The 24,908-nt window shown below is 51.6% G+C and overlaps 1 non-coding gene across 1 annotated transcript; it reads right to left on the reverse strand.

Moving 5' to 3' along the window:
• Positions 1-20,904: 20,904 nt before the first annotated feature.
• LOC129626346 (small nucleolar RNA SNORD35) lies at positions 20,905-20,991 on the reverse strand. The gene has a single exon (XR_008701944.1). It is a non-coding gene; the product is annotated as a small nucleolar RNA SNORD35 (small nucleolar RNA).
• Between the last annotated feature and the right edge of the window lie 3,917 nt (positions 20,992-24,908).

A 24,908-nucleotide genomic window follows, 5' to 3' on the forward strand; every position in this document is an offset into this window, starting at 1 on the left:
AGTCCATGGACAGAGGAGCTCGGTGGGTTACAGTCCATGGGGTTGCAAAGAGTGGGACATGACTGAGCATGCACACACATCCCAAAACAATATGATGTATCACCTACAGATACATATATAAACACAGAGTGTTATATATGTGGTATAAATGGGGGTCCTGGAAGGACACACAGTTAGGGAAGAAGGGTCCAGGGGAGGGTTGGTTAAAGAAAGATTTGACTTTCCCATAATGCCTCATTTTTCCCCCCCCAAAGAAGAGTGAATTCACACACTGCTTATGTAATTAAAAAGTCATCAAACATGTAAAAAGAAAAGCGGGGGTGGACACGCTGGGTGACATGAGCTGCTTCACATGCTGTCAGGCTCTCAGAATTAGAGTGCTTTCTGAGCGTAAATAAGAAAAGTCCCCAGGCCACGGCCTCTCCAGGGTGGGTTCTATGTGCCCTCACATTTGGCACCCTGTTTGCAAAGGGGTTTCCCCGTGTGATTCACATTCTCGACAATAGCCTTTGGGGCAGGCAGAGCCGGCATCCCCCTACGTCTTTATCGGAGGTGGAAAAGGAGGCCCAGAGAGGTAATTTATAGTCACACAGCAGTTCAGAGTGGTCCCCCTCAGAGCGCCCCTTCCTGGTCCTGGGCTGCTTTTTCCAGCCCTGCTTGCTCTTTGGAGCCTACATCTGTGGCCCCTTCCCAGGGAGCTCCTGGGCTCCCCACCTCCTTTGACATCCCAAATGCCATAGGATCCTCTGACGGCTTCTCGGTCAGATGGTGCCTGCTTCCCCCTAAGCAGTATCTGGGGATAAAAATAAACCGTCCTGTTCTCTTTTCCTGCTGTGCCAACTGAGGGGGAGCCTAGCCAGGAGGAGCAGCAGATGGAGTGGGAGCAGAGGGGAGGGGAGGGGGGAGGTTGTAGGGCAAGAAGGAGAAGGAAGGGGATTGCAAAGCTCCAGCACAAAGACTCCTGCTGAAGATGGGGCTGGGCTGGTTTAACCCAGGGATCCACCCCCCCTACCTCTCCCACTGGGAGAAGCTGCTTTGGATTTCCCAACCTGTCTTGCTGCCTGGAGGGTGGGGGTGGAGAGGGCTTGTCCCCATTGGAGGCTGTGAGGGCAGCTGGGAGCCAGGAGAGGGGCACCTGGCTTGGCAACATTCCCAGGAGAGAACCATTTGGAGGCACCAGGGGGAGCCGTCTGGTTCAGAAAGCAGGGCAAAGTGGTGGAGGGGGGAGGTGGGGGGAGGGGAGCCCTTGGCCCTCACCTTTATCCTCTGCCGAGAGTCCAGGGAAGCCCTGGTGACTCAGTGGTAAAGAATCTGCCTGTCAAGCAGGAGACGAAGGTTTGATCCCTGGGTCAGGAAGATCTGCTGGAGAAGGAAATGTATTCTTGCCCAGGAAATCTTGTGGACAGAGGACCCTGGAGGGTTACAGTCCATGGGGTTGCAAAAGAGCTGGGGCTAAAACAACAACAGAGTCTAAATGCTAATGCTACTTCTGTACAGGACGGTAAGGCAGAAAGAGACTAAAGACCCAAGTCTGCCACCTATTGTCTGTATGACCTCGGGTAGGTCACGCTCACTTTTTAGGGTCTCAGTTTGATCATCTGGCAAATGGAGGCAATACAATGGGCAGATGCTACGCATGCCTCCTTCCATGTATCCTAGTCACTGGTTCTCAGTCTTGAGCATGTATCAGAACCACCTATAAGACCTGTCACTAATAAAAGACAGATTGCTGGGCTCCGCCGCCCATGTTTCTGATTCAGTATCTTTGGGATGCGGCCCAAGACTGTGCAATTCTACAGGTTTCCCAGGTGATGCTTCAGGTCCCGGGGTCACACTTTGAGAACGAACACCCTTGGCATTCACATTTCTTGCTGAGCAGTCGATTTCCTCTTGCAAGCACTCGGGGCTTTCCCTGGTTTTCAAAACAGGCTTGGTGCAGGTGTAGGGCAGGTAAGATGCAGCTGGGTGAGCAAATGCCCTGAATGTGTGCATGCGTGCTCAGTCACACCAGTCGTGTCTGACTCTTTGCGACCCCGTGGACTGTAGCCTGCCAGGCTCCTCTGTCCATGGGACCCTCCAGGCAAGAATACTACAGTGGGTTGCTGTGGCCCTCCTCCAGGAGATCTTCCTGACCCAGGGATTTAACCTGCATCTCTTACATAATGCCCTGAATACTCTCAAACAAATAGAAGTGAAAGTTGGAGGATAAATGCCCCAGCCTCCTTGCCCTTGGGAGGGACAAATCTGAGGTGTGTTCTGTGCTGTCTCCTGGGTTCCCTAGAGGGCTCGATCCACAGATGCCCTCTGCATGGGCTTCTTTTCTTTTCTGTCTCATGTCCCACAGCCCCACTGGTGCCTCTTGGGTTCAACTCTCCAAAAAACTACCTGCATGCCTTCCTCGTTGCAGAGTCTGCTTTTGGAGAAGTCCCCTCCAAGAGTCAGCATTGGCCAAGCATGAGAAGGTACAATTTTGTATATCTTGCATCCCTGACAAAGAGAAGGGGTTGTTATTCTTGGCAGCTGTAGCAAGTTCTGGATTCTAAATGGACCTCAGCCAGGAACTTTTTAGGTGACTCTCTGGTTCTGAGGTTTCCCCTGCTCAGATGTGATGAAGGACTGGGGTTCAATGAGTTCTAGTGCTCAGTCGCTTCAGTCGCGTCCAACTCTGTAGCCCACCAGGCTCCTCTGTCCTTGGGGATTCTCCAGGCGAGAATACTGGAGAGAGTCGCCATGCCCTCCTCCAGGGCATCTTCCCAACCCAGTAATCGAACCCATATCTCTGGCGTCTCCTGCATTGTAGGCAGTTTCTTTACCCACTGAGCCACCTGGGAAGCCCATTATGAGTTCTAGGGAGCTTGCCAATTCTAAAAATAAAGAGGATCAGCCCACACTGTAGGGTCCACTCTGACCTGTGGATAAATGGGTGGGCGTGAAGCTCGCATCAGCCAGAAGGTGGCGCCAAAGTAATGTCCGAAGACCCTGGCGGCTGGCTTTTGCCCGCTCTCATCCTCCCGTCATCCATCCGCCAGAGCCTCCTGCGACTTCTACTCTCCAACTTCATCCGTTTCTCGGGTCTCTCTGTCCACTGCTTCCTCCATTTAACAAGCATTCCTGCATTCCTCCTGTGGCCTCTCCCCCAGCTGGGGTTGTGCGTGCGTGCTCAGTCACTTCAGTCGTGTAGGGTTGTGCAGGATAGCGCTAAGAATGCGCAGGGCCGGAGCGCTCTGTGCTAGGCACAGGGCCAAGAACTTCACACGCTTGTCTAAAGTCCCTAGGACGACCCCGAATAAGGCACAGTCTCTTCGAACGCCCATTTTACAGATGGAGGCTCAGAGGCTAAATGACTTGCTACGGTCTGAAGAATTAGAGCTGGGATTTAGGCCTGACTGATTGATCCAAGACCTCTGGCGAGTGAAAAACCAGGCACATGTCATTAGGCTGTTAAAAGGCCGTGTGACCGCCCAGGGCAGAAGAAAAGGCCCCGCAGGAGCAGGTAACCTTTAGGGCTGGGGTTACACGGGAGCTGGAGAGCAAGACAGGCAGGTTGGGGCAGTCAGGATGGCAGAGCCTCTGGGCAAAGCAGCAGCAAGGCTCTGTCCATCTTGTGGGGGGAGGGGGAGGTGGCATCTATGGATTCCATCCAGTGGTTGCCCTCTAAGAATGAGAGTTATATATTGCTGGGCATCCAGATTTCTATATTAAATCTCCCAATGTTTAAATGCTACCAATCCCCCAAATTAAAACAAAACTGTGAGAGCTCAAGACAGCATATCAGAGAGGGTTGAAATTAAAAGTGACTGGGAATTTCACTGTATCCAGCACTTTTCTTTTATAATTAAAAAAAATTTTCGGCCACATTGCGTGGCACAGTTCTCTGCCCAGGGATCTAACCCACGCCGTGGAAGCGTGGAGTCTTAAGCACTGGACCTCCAGGAAGAGCTACTTTAGTTTTCTATGAGGGGAGACTGAGGCCCTGGGAGGGTCCAGGGCCAAGTCAGGCCACATGTGCCAGGCAAGTTGTCTCTTTTCTCTGCACCCCAGCTGGGAGGCTGGAGAGTTTCTGGGGCCTTAGGCTCCACCCTGCGACCCTGGTTAACTGGATCTAAAACACTGAAATTCTAGGACTGGGGGCCAGGGCTGAGCTGGTTGTAATGCCCTCTTAATTCGATGACAACCCCCACCCCCATCTCGGCCCCCAGGCACACGCTCACACACTCTCCCCTTAAGCCTTCAGGGCCGCGCAGTTGATTCCTTGGGCAGCAGAAGTTATTAAAGAGTCTGCCCCGAAGGATTTCTCTCCCCAAGAGTGATTCTAGCTCAGAAAATTACCAACCCACCTACAGGGGTGGGGAGATACAGTTTTGATTTGTTTAAAAAAAAAAAAAAAAAAACAAAGAAAAAAAAAACCCCCATGCTGTGGTCCTGGAGTCTGGGGGATGGGGGAAGCTCATTGAGGGGTGGGGTCCTCTGGGATGTGCAATATTGCTACGGTGTGTGGGGGGGGAGGTTGATGATCAGTAAAATCAGTGCGCAGCTTTGTCCAGACAGAAAGTGGGTGGCGGTGGAGGGATTGGGGGTAGAGGGGCCTCCTGCTTCTCTATTCCAGTCCCCTCTTCCAGTCCCTGGGGGCTCTCTGCCTCTTTCGCCGCCCGCCGACTGGCACATCACGCTGGGCCCTGGCACCCAGCTAGTTCGCTGCCTGCTCCTCCCTCTAGGATCTCCTCCCACCCTCTGCAGTCTCTGCGTCTCCCCCTCCCCACCTTCTGCCCGTCTCCCTGACCGATCACCTCCTTCCCCTCCTCTCAGCCCTCCCATCTCACCCTTGTTCTCTTTTGAACAAGTATTCTTGTTTTGGCAAATCACCAAACTCCAACCTGTGCATCTCACCGCCCCCACCCCTGTCCAAGCAATGCACAGGGAAACCAGCCCACCTGTGAGAGTTCCCCCCCCTTCCCGCCCCCACTTCCAAACCCCCGCCAACCACAAGTTACAGGTCCTTCCAGACTTGTTTTCTGTACCAAAAATATTTTTTCAACTCGGGCTATTATTGCATGCAGTATTTTGTAAGCAGACTTCTTTGCTTAACTGTGTACAGCAGACATCTCTCCATGCCAATAAATATAGATCGACAACAAGCTTTTTAATTGCCGCATAGGATTCCATTGTCTGGCTGGAGCCCGATTCAGGTAAGGGCTCCATATTAATGGACATTTAGATGGCTTCTCTCTTCCCCTCTTGAGTCCCTTCCTGCTTCTATGGCATCCCCCTCTCCACTTCCTCTTTCATTTTTCCTCTCCTCTCTGGCCTTCATCCCCAGCCTCCCGCCCTCCCCATTCCCTCCAAGCCTTGGGGGGGCCCCCTGTGGAGGAGTGGGGGGTCGCGGGTGTTTAACACCCGGTCCCCTGTGTCAGACATGTGCCATCTCATTAGTAAGCCTGTCCCCCCAAGTGAGTCAGGCAGGAGCCACAGTGGCAGCGAGAGGCCTAATTGAATGTAACTAATTATTCACTCCCTTAAATGGGCCTGGGAGGGACAGAATTACTCACTCTGAACTGGGGAGACAGGGAACTGGCTGGCTGGCAAACAAATCCTGGGGCCTGTGGAGCCAGTCCTCCTTGGAATACTAATTAGGCAGGAGGGCAGGATCAGATCAGGAACCGAGAGCCAGCCGCCTGGCCCGTCCCCCTCCCAGCTGGGAAACCGGGGGTCTAGAGGAGAAATGAATCATTGTGTGAAGCTAGTTGCAGGCCCACCCCATCCTGGACCTGGGAAGTGTCACTAAGGGAGCGGGGTTTGGGGGACGTGAAATGTTGAGCCTTCTTTTGGCTCTAGGAAGACAGGATTCATGTTTCAGGTGGAGGTGGATGGCAAGAGACCTCAGTCCCACCAGGAGCCGTCGGGACCCAGCTGGCTCCAAGAAGGGTCCCCTTTGCTCCTGAGCTGTCAGGGGCAGAGCAAAAGACTGATGATGTCCACAGTCCTCATGGCAGCCCTCTGGGGTGGCAGACTCCTTAGCGAAGATCAGAGCCAACACGGGCCAGAGCCGGGGCTCAGCCCTCTTTGGCTACCAAGCTTGAGTTCCTAACTGCCGAGAAGGACCCAAACCTCACTCCTGACAAATCAAAATGTCCTCAGGGTGGGGTGGGGTGGTAGTAGTCCAGGCATCTTTTTTTTTTAAGAGCTTCCTGGTGATTCTCACATTCTGTTGTTGTTGGTTGTTCAGTCTCTAAGTCATGTCCCACTCTGTGATCCCATAGACTGTAACCCGCCAGGTCCCTCTGTCCACGGGATCTCCCAGGCAAGAATACTGGAGTGGGTTGCCATTGCCTGCTCCAGGGGATCTTCCTGACCCAGGGGTCGAACCCACGTCTCTTGCATTCGCAGGCGGATTCTTTACCCTGAGCTACCAGGGAAGCCCTCTAACATTCTACCAGGTCTGAAAACCACTTGTTTAGGCCTTAGTTCCCTATGAGTCTCTGTTCTGGGGCAGGGGCGGGGTGGCCTGGGTAGGGAAGTGAAGAAAGACCTGAATGCAGCCCCAGGGAGCTCCATGCTGGGCAACTCCTGCAGGTCAGAGGTGAGGATATGGGGAGATGCAGAAAGGAGAGCGAAGGGGTGTGTGTGTGTGTGAGAGAGAGAGAGATAATGGTAATCCTGCCATCTTATACAGGCACTTCTCACACAGGATCTCATTTGATCCTGACAACAGACAACAGCTCTTTGAGAGGGTATAGTTATCCTTGCAGCTGAAAAAGGTGAGGATCAGAAAGGTTGAGTAAGTGGTCCAAGGAAACACAGCGCGGCCAACGTCCTGGCTCTCCTGGATTCCAAACCCCATGCTCCTTCTCTGCCGCGGCTTTGATTCTGCTATTGTGTTTGCGATGTCTTCTCCAGCAGGTGTTAGTGTGGGTGTGCTACTGTTCTGTGTGTGCGCACGCTTGTTAGCTGGGTCTATATGAGCATGCCTTTCCCTCCTGAAAGGGGCTGGCTGTTCACAAGCCTCCCGCTCCCATCCAGCACAAAGCCTCCTGTTGACCAATGAGAAGAAGGGGGGAGGGCAAAAGCCCCAGCTTCTTGCCCCCTTTTCCCGAAGCCAGCTCCAGTACCCACTCAAGAGGCAGTCTCCTCTCGATGCTGGGGGCTGGCGAGGGGCAGGGGAAGGCAGGTTACCCTTCCAGCCAAGTGCCGGTCAGCCTTGCTTGTAATGAATGTGGAGCGAGACCTCTCTGTAGTCCTAGGGCAGGGAAGTTTCCCCTGCCCCATGAACGCGCTGCCCCCGCTTTGGCCCCCAGCGAGGGTGGCAGGGAGAGATGGATCACCCCCCTCTCTCCACCCTCCCCAAGTGCAAGGGACTTCATGGGGGCTTCACAGCGGGGCAGTAAATTTATGAGACCAACACAGATCCCCCAATCACCTCGTTGGCTGATCCATCTTCCTGGAGTCAGGGATGACATGAAATTATCGTGAAATACATCTCCAGATGATGGAGGCGCTGGTGGGTTGGGGGCCAGCAAAGGTGCCAGGGCAGAGGAAGTTGGGGCTCAGGTGGGAGGGCTGTTGCCACCCCCTCCTTGGCTGAGACCCAGAAAAGGGGACCCTGCTCACTTTCCAGAGTCTTTGGCTGGGGTGGGGCAGCTGTGTTCCATCTCTGCCTCCAACTTCCTTGGAAACCCCCTGCTCAATGAGACTCTTAAGCCACCAGGCTGCATGTAGGACCTCAGCTCTGATGGGGCCATGAGGCACTTGTGTTTCCAGAGTCCCAGAGTCAGAGAGACGGGCAAGGTGAGCTGAACAGGGCAGCTGGATTGGAGGAAGGGCTGGGTTCTGCATGAGTGGGTGGGGGCAACAGAAACAGGGTCAGGACCACGGTCCTGCGTGATGCTCCACACCTTTGGTTGCCCACCTGTAATCATGGGCAGGGACCAATCAGAAGGTCTCTCAGAGGGATGGGGTCCTTGGAGGCTCCCCTGCTGTATCTGGCATTAACTCTTCAATCTCTGGGATTGAGGAGAGAGTCACGGAAGGGACCAGTGTTGAGGGGGTGCTACTTGGAGAGCTTGGGGTAGCACCTAGTTATGACTATGTTTGGAAGTACAGCTGACCCTTGAACAACATGGGGGTTGGGAGCACCCACCCTCTATGCAGTGGAAAATCCACGTGTAGCTACAGTTGGCCCTCTGTATTCACGATTCCACATTCAAAGATTCAACCAATTGTGGATTGTGTAGCATCATAGTATGCTTTTATTGAAAAATGCCTGCCTATAGATATTTTATATAAAATATCTGCATAGATATCTGTGCAGTTCAAACCTGTGTTTTTCAAGGGTCAAGTGTAGTTAGTTTTTTCCCATGCCCTATAGCAGGATGGGGGGCTTCCCTGGTGCCTGCAATGCTGGAGACCTGGATTCAATCCTTGGGTTGGGAAGACCCCCTGGAGAAGGGCATGGCCACCCACTCCAATATTCTGGTCTGGAGAATCCCATGGACAGAGGAGCCTGGTGGGCTAAAGTCCACAGGGTCGCAAACAGTGGAAGACAGCTAAGTGACTTACACTCACTCACAGAGCAGGAGGATGTGTTCCAGCTGAATGCTGTCTTGGAGCTGGTCCCCAAAGTCCAGTGGTTCCTCCCTCTCCCTTCTGGCTGCGGTGTCTGGGTCCCCTCCCCAAAGACGCTGGTCTTGAGGCCACTGAGTCAGAGGATGAGCCCAGGGATGAAGGGCATACAGGGATCTGCAAACCCAGGGTGCCAGAGCCTTCCTGCCTCTCCTCAGCCCCACTTCAGCCAGCTCTCAGGGGACCCCCCGCCCCGCACCCTGAGCGCTGAGCTGGAAGTGGATGCAGCCAGCATCTGTGCAGCTGGGATGCGGTCATGCGGCCTCCTGAGCAAGGCCAGCTCTTGCTGTGGGAAACTGTGAGAGTTGAGGCTCTGTGGGGGCCTCCTGGGCAGGACTGGCCGACCCCGCCCGCCCTGATCTAGCCCTGGGACGCCCCCCTGGGAAGGGGCATAGCCACTCTGGGGGATGGTAAAAGTCCAGACAGCCAGACCGGCGGCACCTAGTGATGTTTCGGGCTGGGCGGGGCCCTGGAGTGTGAGTGCAGCCCCGAGGCAGTGGGGTGGGGGGGAGCCAGACACAGCCGACTCTGGAAATGAGATTTGTGTTGTTATCTGTGCTCGCTCAGGCCGAGGGCCTTGGGCATTAGCTAACCTGACTGAGGAGTTAAGAAGCAGGGAGGGGCCCAGAAGCAGAGGGGTGGTAGGAGCTGAAACACAGGCTGGAGTGGAGGGAGCACCTGCTGGAGTGTGTGTGTGGGTCTCTTGAGGGGTTTGTATTTGTGCCTTTTGGTTTTCCCAAAGTGTGTGTGTGTTTCCCTGGTTTATGCGGATGTCCTTTAAAGGGATGCTGGGTGAGTACTTGGCTTCTTGCTCATGTGTTGAGATTTCTCGTGTGTGTGTGTGTGTGTGTGTGTGTATACACAACCACACATTCCTGGCAGTTTGGTGTGTACACGCTCTATCATACCCCACCCCCTCAGCAGCCTGCAGGTCCAAACACAGTTTAAGGAATAGAGCGGGGGTGAGGGGGCAGGGCACCCAGAGGGTGGTCCTGGGAGAGCTGGGCCCTGGAGGTGGTCCTGGCCTGGCAGGGAACAAAGGGCCAATCAGTGGAGAGGCCACGAGAGCGCTGGCTGATTGAGGAAGAGGAATTAGCCAGGAGCCTCTCGGGGCCCCATGGGGGGCGGGGGGGGGGCCTGGTATCCTGATTAGTGAGCAGGCACAGCTGGGTTCACCTGAGCTGCAGGCAGCCGGGCAGCCTGGGGCAGGGGGAGTCTGGGCATGGGCCAGGGATGAACCACAGCAGGGCCTGGACTGATGACCAGGGATGGCAGGGATGGACTATAAACAACAGATGTCACCATGACCCTAGCAGCTCCCCGATACCCAGGGTTCTCAGGGTGCCTGGTGATGGAAGCGGCATCTGCCACTCAATCCTCACAATGCAGGTTCATCCATCATTCAGGCTCCTGCATGAGGACATAGAGGCTGATGTTGCTGTTCAGTCCCTCAGTCGTGTCTGACTCTCTGCGACCCCAGGGACTCAGGCTTCCCTTGTCCATCACCATCTCCCGGAGCCTGCTCAAACTCATGTCCATTGAGTTGGTGATGCCATCCAACCATCTCATCCTCTGTCATCCCTGTCTCCTCCTGCCCTCAATCTTTCCCAGCATCAGGGTCTTTTCTAATGAGTCGGCTCTTCGCATCAGTGAGGGGATGCACAGCTCCAGGTTGACTCGACCTCAGAGTCCTCTTTTTACTTTTATGCCACCATCCACGACGGGTCCCAGCCCTCCGCTACATCACCAGTGGGGAGAAGTTACAGGAGTACAGATTGCAGGGACAGGAAAAGAGGGATTTATCAATCAACCTGACCAGCAAGGGCTTCCCTTGTGGCTCAGCTGGTAAAGAACCTGCCTGCAATGTGGGAGAGCTGGGTTCTATCCCTGGGTTGGGAAGATCCCCTGGAGAAGGGAAAGACTACTCACTCCAGTATTCTGGCCTGGAGAATTCCATGGACTAACTCCATGGGGTCACTGAGAGTTGGACACGACTGAGTGACTGTCACTTTCTTGATCATCAGAGCAGACTGACTTGGTAGGTGATGAGACACTCATCACTGGAGGTATGCAAGGAGTGGCCCACTAATGAAGGGCTTCCTTGAGGGATAGGAGATTGGGTTCCATTTTCTTCCATCACTGTAATATGGTCTTGAATCACAGCCCCTGGGTTGGAATCCTCACTGTGTGACCTTGGGCAACTGGCTAGCCCTCTCTGTTTCCATTTTCTCATCTGTGAAATAGAGAAGTTTGAGGATTGAATTCAGAGGATAGAATTTTTCCAGTAGTCATGTATGGATGTGAGAGTTGGACTACAAAGAAAGCTAAGTGCCGAAGAATTGATGCTTTCGAACTGTGGTGTTGGAGAAGACTCTTGAGAGTCCCTTGGACTGCAAGGAAATGCAACCAGTCCATCCTAAAGGAGATCAGTCCTGAATATTCATTGGAAGGACTGATGCTGAAGCTCCAATACTTTGGCCACCTGATGCAAAGAACTGACTCCTTGGAAAAGATCCTGATGCTGGGAAAGATTGAAGGCAGGAGGAGAAGGGGCGAAGAGGATGAAATGGCTGGATGGCATCACCGACTCAATGGACATGAGTTTGAGCAAGCTTCGGGAGTTGGTGATGGACACGGAAGCCTGGCGTGCTGCAGTCCATGGGGTCACAGAGAGTCGGACACGACTAAGCGACTGAACTGAACTGAAAGCACTCAATATTCTAACACTGTGTGTTAGGTGGGGTCAGAGAGAGCTGGGGGAAGAGGGACTTGGGATGAACAGAAAGTAAAGTGGAAGGAAACACAGGTGTTGGTTCTGAGGCTTGAGGGGTTAGGCGGGTACTCAGGTCCCCTGAAAAATCCCCAGGCTGCTCTGCTTCAGTCTAGACCTCACCTCCCCTTTCAGGCTATTACTCCTCCTCCCCTCCCTGCATTCCCTGCCCAGTTTTTCCTCCTCTATTTCATTCTTTATCCGCATTAAATTGACCATGTCACCCTCTCATCCATAGGCTTGGATGATTCCCTTTTGCCCATGGAAGTGATTCTCCAAGTGCGACAGGAGAACCCAGGGAGTTGGGGGATAACCTTAGGTTATCTGGAGTCCCTTACACGACCCTTACAGGATCTGGAGTCCCTTAGGAAATTTCTAGTTCTCTACTAATTCCAAGGAGGACATCTCCATTTAATGGTATTTTGTCCTCTACTCCTTTATTAAAAGGAGGTGAGGCTCAGATTCAGAGCTATCAGCAAGAACTCAATATCACTGATGAGTTCCAGCCATTTCCTTCTTCTCAAAGCACCAATCCTCTCGGCCCCCCAACTACACGCTTTCTTCTTTGTATCCTCTTCCCTGGCTACTCCTCCCGAGTCTCTGGGATTGTCCTCTGGGGCTGACCCTCTAAAGCTGGTGTGCCATCGGGCCCCCTCTTGTCTGGACTCTGTCCAGTCCCATGGATTTCAGCACCACCAGTGAGTCCCCAGCACATCTCTCCAGACTCAGAGAGGAATGTCCAGCTGCCTTTGTGACATCACCACTGGATGTCCATCTCAACCTGAAAGTCCAAAATGGAGCTTGAGTTACCCCACACCTCTGCCTTCCCTCTTGCTCGCTCTGGGTTTCCTTGGTTCCTCTCTCTAACCCGCCCCATCCAATCCATCAGCTATACCCATTCACTTTACCCGCAAAACATATCCTGCTGCTACAGACACTTCCCTCTAGTCACTTTGTGCTCTGGACCAAGCCATCCTCACGCCTCACCTGCATGTTACAGTCACCTCTGCCCTGGTCCTGTTGCTCCCACCCTGCACCCCTACAGTCCACCACGCAGCAGCTGGAAAGGCTTTTAAAAATGGTGATCAGACACTCTCCCTCCGCTGCTTAAAAGTTTCAAAGGGAATTCCCTTGTGCTTACAAAAATTCAAGCCCTTTGCGCTGGTTTACAAGGACCCTCTTTGGCCTGTTTCTCCCTCTTCGTCCTCACGTGACTCACCCCCTTGTCCACTCTGTTCTGGTCCCAGGAAGCTCAGTTCCACCTTATTCTGTCTGGGACACTCTCACGCTTGATCTTTGCATGGTCAGTATCTTCTCTTCCTTTTGCTGTGTGCATGAGGGTCACCTCCACAGAAAGGACTTCCCTGACCATCCAATAACCAAGTCACTTCCAGACATGACCAAATCGGCCTCTTCAGGCACAGCAGAGCATGACACTTTTACTTGTTTCCTTTCTTTGCTTTTTTTCTTTTCCCCATATAGCTATAAATGTCTTCCCTGGTGGTGCAGTGGTAAAGAATCCACCTGGCAATGCAGGAGACGCAAGAGACGTGGGTTCAATCTCTAGGTCGGGAAGATCCCCTGGAGAAGGAAATGGCAACCCACTTCAGTATTCTTGCCTGGGGAATCTCATGGACAGAGGAGCTTGGTGGGCTACAGCCCATGGGGTTGGAAAGAGTCGGACATGACTGAGCACTCATGCATGCATGCACGCACGTGTATAATTATGAACCAAGAACTTGAGTTAGTAAAATGTCCAGGAGGATCATTGGTGCGAACCTGTCTGGTTCACTGCTGTATCCTCAAAGCCAAGAATGGTGCCTGTGTCACTGGAGACAATTATTAAGTATTTGTTTCTTGAATTAATAATTATACATATATATATTACAATCACCTTCGATTTATGATGGCTATCACTGTGTTTTTCCACTGTAGATAGAGATTTAAACTTTCCTTTTAAGAATAAAGAGAGAAAAAAAAGAATAAAGCAAAAGGAGATCTTATAAGAGACTTGTATCCAGAATATTAAAAAACTTTTACAACTCAACAATAAAAAGACAGCATGGTTAAAAATGGGCAAAGGATTTGAATAGACATTTCTCCAAAGCTGAAATGCAACTGGCCCATCAGCGCATGAAAACATGCTCAGCATCACTAGTTACTGTGTGTGTTAGTTGCTCACGCGTGTCCGACTCTTAACGATCCCATGGACTGTAGTCCACCAGGCTCCTCTGACAATGGAATTCTCCAGGCGAGAACACTGCAGCGGGTTACCATTCCCTTTTCCAGGGGATCTTCCTAACCCAGGGATTGAACCCGAGTCGCTTACGTTACAGGCAGATTCCTTACTGTCGGGAGTTACCAGGGACGCCCCATTGGTCACTATGGAAATGCAAATCAAACCACAATCAGATGCCATTTTAAAGCCATTGGAATTTAGCTACTAGGCTGATTAAAAATGAAAAAAGACAGATAATAGTAAGTGTTAGCAAATGTGGAGAACTTGGAATGCTCATGTATTGCTGGGGGGATTGTGAAATGGCACAGCCGTTTTGGAAACAGTTTGGCAGTTCTTCTTCCTCAAAAGGTAAACATGGAGTCATCATATAATCCAGCAATCCCACTCCTAGGTGTATACCTAGGAGAACTGAAAACATACGTCCACACAAAAACTTCTGTGTGAGTTGATAGCGACATTATTCAAAATAGCCCCCAAATAGAAACAACTCAGATGTCCATCAACTGATGAATATGGTATAGCTATCCAATGGAATAGTATTCAGCAATAAAAAGGAATGAAGTGCTGCGATATGCTTCAACACATCTGAGTGGACCCTAACACCAGGTTTCTAACAGGAAAAAACCCAGTCACAGAAGGCCACATCACATACTGTTTGATTCTATTCATCTGAAAGCAATGGCAACCCACTCCAGTACTCTTGCCAGGAAAATCTCACAGATGGAGGAGCCTGGTAGGCTGCAGTCCATGGGATCTTGAAGAGTCAGACACGACTGAGTGACTTCACTTTCACTTTCATGCATTGGAGAAGGAAATGGCAACCCACTCCAGTGTTCTTGCCTGGAGAATCCCAGGGACGGGGGAGCCTGTTGGGCTGCCGTCTATGGGGTCTCACAGAGTCAGACAGGACTGAAACGACTTAGCAGCAGCAGCAGCAGCATTCATCTGAAGTGTCCAGAATAGACAAATCCATAGAAACAGAAAATAGATTAGTGGTTGCCAGGACGTCTGGGATGGTGGTGGGGGGAGAGGGAGGGAAAATTGGAAATGACTGATAATAGTTGATGAAAATGTTCTGAAATTAGATAGTAATGATGATTGTACAATTATGAATATGCTAAAAAACATGAATTGTACACATTAAAATGGTGGATTTTATATTATGTGAGTTATATCTCAATAAAGCCATTATTGAAAAATAAAGTTTAAAAATGATCACTGAAAGAAAAAAGCCAAGAAAGGCATGAGTCTCCTGCACAGTCATGGAAGAGGAATGTGAGCGATTTGAAGCTACCTTATGGGGACTTCCCTGGTGGTACAGTGGTTAGGACTCTTCACTTCTACTGCTGAGGCACAGGTTTGAATCCTGGTCGTGGAACTAAGATTCCACATGATGCATAGTGCAGCCAGAAAAAAAAAAAAAGATGCTGGCTTATAGGCTTACAAGGATAAAGTCCAGACATCACAGTTTAACATTCAAAGCTTAACTCCAGTTTTGTATGCTGCTCTTCTCTTTAATCTGGTCACATTGGGTTGCTCCCTGTCTCTGAAACAGGAATCTTTAGCGCTGCCTTGTCCTTGCAAATCCTTGCCCCTGACTGGGGCGCTCACTCTCCTTTTCTCTATCTGGTCAATGTCTGCGGGAAGGCTAGGTGCTGAGGCTTCTCAGGTTGCACTGGTGGTCAAGAACCCGCCTACCGATGCAGGAGACTGGGGTTCGATCCCTGAGTTGGGAAGATTCCCCCAGAGGCGGGCATGGCAACCCGTTCCAGTATTCTTGCCTGGAAAATCCCATGGACAGAGGAGCCTGGCGGGCTGCGGTCCACAGAGTCGCAAAGGGTCGGATGCGACTGAAGCGATTTAGCACGCATGCACACATGCAGTATATGCCAGGCTCTGTGCCAGGTGCTAGCGACACAGTGCAGAGAAGTGAGACAGACACAGTCTGGGCCCCGGGCTGGCTCCCAGGCAGGACAAGGGAGATGAAAGCGTACCTGGCAACAATCAAACTGGAAGGAGAATCTGGGATGCTGGGAGCACTGAGGCTGCAGAGGCGCAGAGGAAGAAACTGACAGAGCCTGAGGGATCCAGAGGGGACAGAAGAGGGGCTGTTTCAGCTGCGGAGTTTAGCCAGGCAAGAAACAGAGGGAAGTGTATGACAGGCTGAGGGAATGGACTAGGCTAAAACCTCAGACAGAGCACAGCAGGTTGGAGGAGGCATCAGAAGGCAGACTGACTGGAATGTAGCCTGGGAGGTGGGGAGTGGCAAGAAACGGTCTTAGAGGGAGAGTGATCAGGCAATCGGTGCTCTGGGTCTTTGTTGGTCATGCCAAACATGCTGGATTTTTAATTCCAGAGCTCAGTTCAATTCCACAGAATATTATGCTTATTTTTCTTCAAATCACTGATCACCCCTGGCATTATACATCCATCTGTTTATTGCCGGCCCCACTACTAGAAAGGACGTGAACTTTGTGTTGTTGACTGCTGTGTACTCAACAGCCAGAACGGCTCATGTAGGCACTCCATAAATACTTATCAAATGCATGGATTTACATGCCTGTCTCCTCTGCTTCACAGTTATTTAAGGTCAGGGAATGGCTGGATTCATCATTATGTCCCCAGGGCCCAGCACAGAGCTTGGCACACACATGCTGCTTAATAAATATCCAGAGAATAAGTGAATGAATAATTGTCTCCTTCAATAGGCTACAAATTCCTAAAGGGCAGAGACTGCTTGATATATGTCGTCAGTGGCCCCCACATTGTCTGGCAGACAACAGACAGTCAGTAAAGATTTGTTGCAATAGTCGAGAGTCCCCTCTGGATGGGGCCCCTGGCATGCTTGCGTTGGGAGCTAAAACTTGACACCTTCAAGGGTATTAGCTCCCAGGTAGTCAGGAAGAGGAGATCCCCAGTTGTCAAAGGGTCTCCAGACCTGGGGCCACAGGTCTTGCCGACAGGATTAGCTTAGATGTGCCAGGTAGCCCGGGAGACTGGGAGCATCAAGGAGGGCTTCCTGGGGGTCAGAGACCACACCACTGCCTATCAGGTCTCAGCCCCGCCTCTCTCTGGTGATTGGCAGGTGGCTCCACCAATGAGGTGTGAGTGCAGCTGTGGGTGGAGGTGGTGGGATGGGACAGATGGTGGGTGACAAGGAAACCCCCATGTTCTCCTCCATCTGTTACATTTAATTGACTTCCCGCAGAAAGAAAAAAAAAAGATAAACCAGTTGCAAGGATGAAATTGCTAATTAAAAGGCCCTCTGATTAGATAGACAAATATTTACCAATTACGCCTGACCCTGTCTCTCTCTCTTATGTCTGCAAACTCCCCCATCAGCATCATGGCTGCATGACACCCAGCTGGTGGCTCTTCCACCAATGCCTCTCCTGGGGCTCAGACTGGCTCCGGGTGAAGCCGGGTAGGAGAGAGGCAAATATGGCAAATAGTCATTCAACAAACACCATGCTCAGGTCCAGGCTCAATGCTGGGCCCCAGAAAGCTGCATCAGGATTGCCAAGCTCAGTGCTGTGGGTTGTGTGCTGCGTGAAGGTTCAGCCCAGGGAGAGTGGGGCTCCACTTGTCAGCCTGAGACTTCTGGTGGCAGAAGAAGATTTTTTCTTTTTTTTTTTTTTTGCACAATGGGCCATTAGCTTGCCAACCCATGTTCAGAGGATCATGGCTGTATTTTTTTAAATCCACACAGAATGGGCTAGTGACAGCTGAATAGAGATGACTATGATTCAGTTCCTGAGCCATGGGCTCTTGGGAGTGTGGGGGAGAAAAATCTACCTATGATGAATAAACTGTCATTTAACATTTATTGAGCTCCTGACGTTGTGCTAAGTCCTGGGCTTCCCAGGTGGCATTAGTGGTGAAGAACCCGGCTGCAGGAGACATAAGAAACGCGGGGTTGATCCCCGGGTGGGGAAGATCCCCTGGAGAAGGGAATGGCACCCCACTCCAGTATTCTTGCCTGGAGAATCCCATGGACAGAGGAGCCTGGTAGGCTACAGTCCGTGGGGTTGCACAGAGTCGGACACGACTAAAGCGACTTAGCATGCATGTGCTAAATGCTGGGGGAGAGAGAGATGAGTAACACATATTTCCTGCCCTCCAGGAGTCCTGTCCACTTGGAAGAGATGGGCACCCATACCTGGGTCTGCCCTTCCTGTCTTCTTTTCCTTCCTGCATTCCAAATAATCTTCAGAAATACCTGGGAGATAAGAATCATCACTCTGGACTCATGGGGCCTGCACTTGAATTTTGGCTCTCCCCTGTTCTGGCTGCGTGACCTTGGGCAGCTTACCTCACCTCTCTGTGCCTCAGGTTTCCTAAGTTGGAAATAACGATGGTAGCAGCATCATGGAGTTATTACAGATGAAATGAGTAAATGCATGTAACTCATGCCTGACACATAGTAAGTGCTCAATAAAGGGCAGCTATTGTTATTTTTTGGGTCTATTATGTGTCCCTTGGGAACACAGAGCTGCACCAGTGTGGTTTCCTCCCCCTTTAGAACTCACAGTGTGGCGCACACACAGAGAACCCCAGTAACACACCCAAGCTCACATACACTCAGGCTGCGCTGAAGAAGTTGTGGTGACAGGGTGCAGTTCTATTTTTTGTTTTCTTTTGTTTTGTTTTGTTTGACTGTACTGGGTCTTCCCTGTGATGTGCAGGCTATTTGTCCCATGGCGTGTGGATCTAGCTCCCTGACTGGGGATCAAATGCGCGTCCCCTAACCACTGGACCACCAGGGAAATCCCAGGGTGTAGCTCTAGAATGAGTGAGTTTTAGCTTAGAAGTCAGATGAGTTGAGGTTGTCTTACACCCAGACTGGGGAAAATGGAACGATTGCCTGGTGAGGTCATGAGCTCTCCATCCCTGGAGGTATGCCAAAGAGTGAGGTTGCCACAGAGAGGATCCCAGCTGTGTGGGAGAAAAGCAGGTCAATTCCATCAGGCAGACACTGGTGTGGGGCGTGACAGCCCCCTCCTAGGACAGTGGGATAAGTTTTCCAGGACCAGAGAATTCCCTAGCGACCCGGTGGTTAGGACGCAGTGCTTTCACTGCCAGGACTGGATTTGATTCCTGCTTGGGAAACTAAGATCCTGCAAGCTGTGCGGTACAGCCAAATTAAAAAGAAGAAGAAGAAAAAACGGATACTAAAGTTCTCCAAGAACAGCTGGGTAGGCGTGGAAGCCTGACACTGGGCAATGCACTGGGAGCCCATTCCACTAGCAAAGGGACAGCCAAGCCTCCCGCCATGCATGTTCATTTCCTGGGGTGAGGCCCTGAATGGCAGGAGTGTTACGGACAGAGGCAGGAAGGTGTCAGACTTCAGCCCCTAAGGTGGCCCCAGTTGGGGTGGGAGAGAGCTGGGATGATTCAGTCCTGAAGGGGTGACTTGGGAACCCCTCTGCTGTGTGACCACTGTCTACTTACTCCTCATCTCAGTTTCCCCACCTGTAAAATGGGAAGAGAGTGGACCAGATAAATGTCAGTGTTCAGCCCTTGTTTCCCTTCTCCCATTTCCAAATCACTGACAACACATATTAAGTACTCACCACATGCCCAAATCCGTCAGTCCTAAAGGAAATCAATCCCGAATATCCATTAGAAGGACTGATGCTGAAGCTGAAGCTCCAATAGTTTGGCCACCTGATGCAAAGAGCCGATTCATTAGAAAAGACCCTGATGCTGGGAAAGTTTGAAGGCAAGAGGAGAGGGGACAACAGAGGATGAGATGGTTGGATAGTATCACCTACCCAATGGACATGAGATCGAGCAAACTCCAGGAGATGATAAAGGACAAGGAAGCCTGGTGTGCTGCAATCCATGGGGTCGCAAAGAGTCGGACACGACTGAGCAACTGAACAATAAGAACATGCCATGCACTGGATAAGAACAACTAAGCCTGTTGCATGTAGCATCTTGTTTGTTTATTAAAGTTTTATTTTCTTTATTTTTTGGCTGTGCTGGGTCTTCATCGTGTCGCGTGGGCTCTTTGTTGCAGTGCACGGGCTTCCTCGAGTTGCGCACAGGCTCAGCAGTTGCATCGTGGGAGCGTCTCTAGTTGTCCTGCAGGATGTGGGATGTTAATTCCCTAACCGGCAATCAAACCCACACCCTCTGCACTGAAAGACGAATTCTTAACCACTGGACCACCAGGGTTCACCCCTAACATCTCATTTAAATTTCACCTCAACCCAGAAGGTAGGTACTCTTACTGCCATGCCCGCTTTACAGATGCAGAAGCTGAGAAGTAAAGGAAGTTAAGTTCAGCTAGCACAGAAGTAACAGAGCCAGGTCTCAAATTCAGGCCTGGCTGACACTGAGATGGGGGATGCCAGTACCTCTGTCCTCCTGCCTGCCAGTCCTGCTAGGCTCCCCCGCACGGCCCCCGCCCTGCACCCCGTCCTAGGAGCACGGCTCCCCCCACCGTCCCCTTCCTGGGCTCATACCATGAAAGCCCCATGCAGAGCCTTCGACTCTAGAGGGATATATATATTATCTAAATTTGATAAGACAACTTAATTTCACTCCGTGTCTGTTACCGGCGATAAAACCAGGAGACTTTTATGACCCAGCGTCCCCGGCAAGATTGTCAGGAACTTATTATACAAGGTCTAACTGGATTTCTCCCTGCAGATGGCTGGGAGCCATGGGCTGGAACGCAGTTTGGCATCACATTTGGGGGAATAAATGCAAAATGCCTGTTCCAGAGGCTTAGATAAGGCAGCAGGCCTCTGAGCTCCCCAAGAATCGGATCTGCCTTTCCCAGGCCCTGAAGGGTGATTCGGGTAGGATTTACTTAAACGCTGTTGGCGGAGGACAAGATGATGGGTTTTCTCTCCCCCTCACCCCTTGATCCTTCTCACCCAGGGAAGGAATGTGGAGGTGCCTGAGACCTGGGGTTCAGAAAAGAGGTTCCTGGAGAGTGAGAAGTTCAGGGCAAAGATGGGGTATGGAAGGAGGGGCATGACTGGTGATGGAGGTGTGAGACAGATGTGAAGACTGTGTGCAGTAACAGAGGGTAAAGGAAGAGCCAAAGGAGGGGGAACTAGGTGCGTCTTCACTTGCTGTCTTCACTTGCTGCCCGGGGATGCCCCCAAGACTTCATCCTTACTGCCCTGAGACGCCTGTCTCCTTCCCCAGCCAACCCCCAGGGCTGGTGTGGACCCTCACACACAGGGCTCCTAAAACAGACGACGTCCCTCAGATGTGGGGTTCACATATTTGGGCTCACAGATGCCACAATATATTCTTTTCTTTCCTGGCATCAACTGAGCCGTTTGCATGATCGGCACTGCCCAGAGTGGCATCCACAGACCATTGTGAGAAAAAGCCATTATCTGCCGATACCCCAATATTTTTTAAGGTTCGCTGTCAGCAAACCCCACATTCGGAGCTCACCTCAAAATCTGATAGCTCCTAGGCTCGGGCTGACAGACAGACCTAGGATTCAGCTCAGTCTTAACACCCAGTGCAGATCTATAGCCTCCTAAACCTCACGCCTCCTAAACCAAGATCAGCCCCAAGCTCAGAGTTAGACTCCCCAGACTGACATCCCTCCAGGGGTGGGCTTCTACACGTATTTGGCACAACTCCAGATTCAGACATCTTCTCGAACTAGACTCTAGCCCTTAGCTTGAGCATCCCCAGCCTTGGGTCGCCCCCAGAATCCGAAGGGTCACCCTCAGATTCAGGCATCCTCCCCCAAAGAAGCTCGGACCAAGCCTGAGGTCACTGCAGGCTCAGGCTCTCCCAGGACCCACCCAGGGGCAATGAAACTGTTCACTGGCGATGACCAAGGAAGCAATGACCTGGGAAGTTTCAGGTCCGCCCTTGCCCTTTCTCCCAGGCCAGGAAGGCAGCGAGCTGTTTTCATCTGTCACCCAGCTCCTGATGCCTCATTTATCTCCCTTTCAATGGACTCGGGACTCACTTAAGGGAAGGCTTGTCTCATCTTTTCACCCCTTTGTTGCTTCCTCTTCCATCTAGAACCCTCCATCTTAGCTGGGCCTTTCCCCCTCCAGGTTTTAGAGAGGAGAGGGTAACATTTATTGCGCATCTTCTGTGTACCATGAGTGTGGTCTCATGGAACTCTCACCATAACTGTTCTTTTTAAAACAATTATTGGTTTTTATTTCTGGCTGTCCTGGGTCCTCGTTGCCGTGTGGGTTTTTCTCCAGTTGCAGCGCTCAGGCTTCTCACTGCGATGACTTCTCTTGCGGCAGAGCATGGGCTCTAGGGTGCTTGGGCTTCAGCAGTTGCAGCATGTGGGCTCAATAGTTGTGGCTCCCAGGCTCTGGAGCAGACTCAAAAGTTGAGGTGCATGGGCTTAGTTGCTCTGAGGCTTGTGGGATCTTCCCGGATCAGGGGTCACACTTGTGTCTCCCACCTTGGCAGGCAGATTTGTTACCACTGAGCCATCAGGGAAGGCCCTCACCATAATCTTTTGACTAGATTTTTATTATATCCATTTTTTTGATAAAGAAACAGAGGGACGGAGAGGTTAAGTCACTTGTCCAAAGCCACACAGCCCTGAAGCGTGGGAATTTTGTCTCTGCCAAGGATCTGGTCCTTGTATGGGCTTGGGCGTGCCCTCAGGTGGTGGGGCTCCAGGGGGTGCTGTGGCCTTTGGAGAAGGCACAGTGGGAAGGCTGCTGTTGTCGCTGAGCCCAAGTTTGTATTGTTTCCACATCGGCAAGACTCATTATTTCCAGTAGACAGGAGGATGGGGGGAACAGGGGCGTGGAGGACACCGCAGTGAGATCAAGGACACCGGTTGCCAGGGCCAGTAGCCGTGGGGGTGGTGGGGGCAGGAGATGGCCTTTGCCAGAGACAGTGATGAATGGGTCGGGTCCCAGTGGCAAGGTGCTGAAGGGCAGAGACCCAGTTCCTGCGTGTGTGTGTGTGTGTCAGGGGTCAGAAATCACTGCCCCCCTGGGACTACCCCATCTTGAGTGAAGACCAGAGAGTCTATGGGACCTCTGGAAGACTCATAACCCCTGGAAGGCCCGACAGGATGCAGAAGGCAGGCTGGAGCCCCGTCTGTGCCCCCCAGCTCTGCAGTTTCCTGCGGGACCCAGTGGGGTTTGAGTCTTGAACCAGGATCTGGGGCTGAATGAGAGAGAGCCTGGCTGCACTGGGGAGCACGTGACTGTTGGAACCAGGCGGTATCCCTTCCCAGCTAGGTGACCTGGAGCAAATCATTTCACCCCTCTGAGCCTCAGTTACAAGTAAACAGGTGCAGTGAGGCTCATCTGCGGGGTGGTGAGGGTTGAAAGGTACACGCTAAGTGCTCGTTCAGGAAATGGTGCTTTATATTATAAAGGGGTTACCATGCCAGCACTCTAAATGGCTGGCCCTGAAAATTGCCTCTAAGGGGAATAGGGATGGAACCCAAATCCCTCAGCTGAGAGTGGCTTTTTTTTTTTTTTTTTTTAAGAGAAACAAGTAATATAATCCTCAAAGGATTTTCCCTTTTGGCTCTAAAAAATAAATAAATAAATAAAACAACTAATATCTTCATTTCCATCCTCCCTTTTAAGCTAATTTGTGGAAAATTAAAACAGGGAACTCACGGTGGCTGGCATTTTAATTGGATCTTGACTGGCGTCCTCACTAGGATTCCCTGATTAGTATCTTCAGTTAAATCCTCTATGCTTCTTTTAGCTGATTTTCTACCCTGGGCAGGGCCTGGGATAGGCAGGGCTGCCCAGGGCCCAGGTAACTTCCCATGCCAAGAAGAGGGCTTCAAGCTGGTACCCCAGATGCCCCAGGGGCTTTGGGGACAGAGTGACCCAGGTTGAAATTTTGGCTCTGTTACCTGATTGGGTTGGGTGGGGGGGAGGGAATCTGTGCAAAGGATTTGCAGGAGGCACCTGTGTCCTTAGCTGAGACTGGGACACACCTGAATGAATTTACCTGGCACACACAGACGAGCAGCACATGGTGTCTCCTTCTTCAGTCCACCTCCAAGAGAGTTTGGGAGGGGGGCTTTCACAGGGTGGGAAGAATGGCCAGCCCTACCCTGCCCGTATGGCCCAAGGGCAGAGCTCTTTCTTGCATCCATCAGCCTCACAGTTTCTGGTTAAAAAGGCAGTTCAGGGACTTCCCTGGGGACACAGGTTCGATCCCCGATCCAGGAAGATCTCACATGCCTTGGAGCCTCCAAGCCACCACTATGGATCCCATGTGCAAATACTGAAGCCAGCACACGAAGCATCGAAAATCTAGCACAGCTGGAAAAAAAAAGCTCACTGCTTTTCCCACTTCCAGGATTTCGGAAATGATACTAATAGTGTGTTTCTTGAGTGCTTACTTCCTTTCAGACCTTCTTTTGTCCTTATGAAACTCCTGAAGGAAGAGACAGTTGTCTTCCCATTTTATGGATGAAAAAACTCAGGCTCAGAGAGGTTGACTTGCCACACAGCTAGGGTAAGTGGCAGAGCCAGAAATAGAATTCAAGTGTTTTGCCCCTCCTCTCCCCATAGCTTCCTCAACCAGCCTCAGTTCCCCAGTTTTGGATTAAAGTGTGTTTCCCCAGCCCTAGGTTTCCAGGGGTGTTCCTCCAGGGCCCGGATTTAGACCCCTGGGCTGGCGGGTGTGTGATGGGGTAAATGAGAGGAACCCCCAGCACCGCTGTGCCCCCACTCCCCCAGCCCACATACCCGGCTGTAGGTGGGGCTCCCTCCTCTGCCCCGTGGGGGGACCTGCAATCAGTGCTAATCAGCCCCGGATAATTACTCAGCCCTGGGGAGGTGAGCACAGTGGTGCTGGGGGGTTCCAGCCCCGGTTCGCTCAGTGGGACGCTGGCACAACGCTCTCCTTCCCAGGTCTGGGTTTCCCTGGCTACACTTGGGTATCGTTTAAGCCAGTAGGTCTTTAGCTCTGAAATGCAAGACCTGCCCACTTTCAAGAAAACTAGGGTGGTCACAGAGCTCCAGACCAGAGGTGTGGGCTCAGCCCGGTTGCCAGGTTTATAACCTGGTCCTGTCCTGAGCAGCTGGGATAACTCATTGAACCTGGGCAGCTTTCACTTTTCCCATCCATTAAGTGGGGATAAAATTAAAGCATTGACCTCTGATTTAAGTGACTGTTAGGAGCATGCATGCCCAGTCGCTAAGTCACATCCAAATCTATGTGACCCCATGAACTTCAGCCTGCCAGGCTCCTCTGTCCATGGGATTCTCCAGGCAAGAATACTGGAGTGGGTTGTCATGCCTTCCTCCAAGGGATCTTCCTGACCCAGGGATCAAACCTGTGTCT

Source organism: Bubalus kerabau, chromosome 13 (assembly GCF_029407905.1).
Source record: "Bubalus kerabau isolate K-KA32 ecotype Philippines breed swamp buffalo chromosome 13, PCC_UOA_SB_1v2, whole genome shotgun sequence".
NCBI lineage: Eukaryota > Metazoa > Chordata > Mammalia > Artiodactyla > Bovidae > Bubalus > Bubalus kerabau.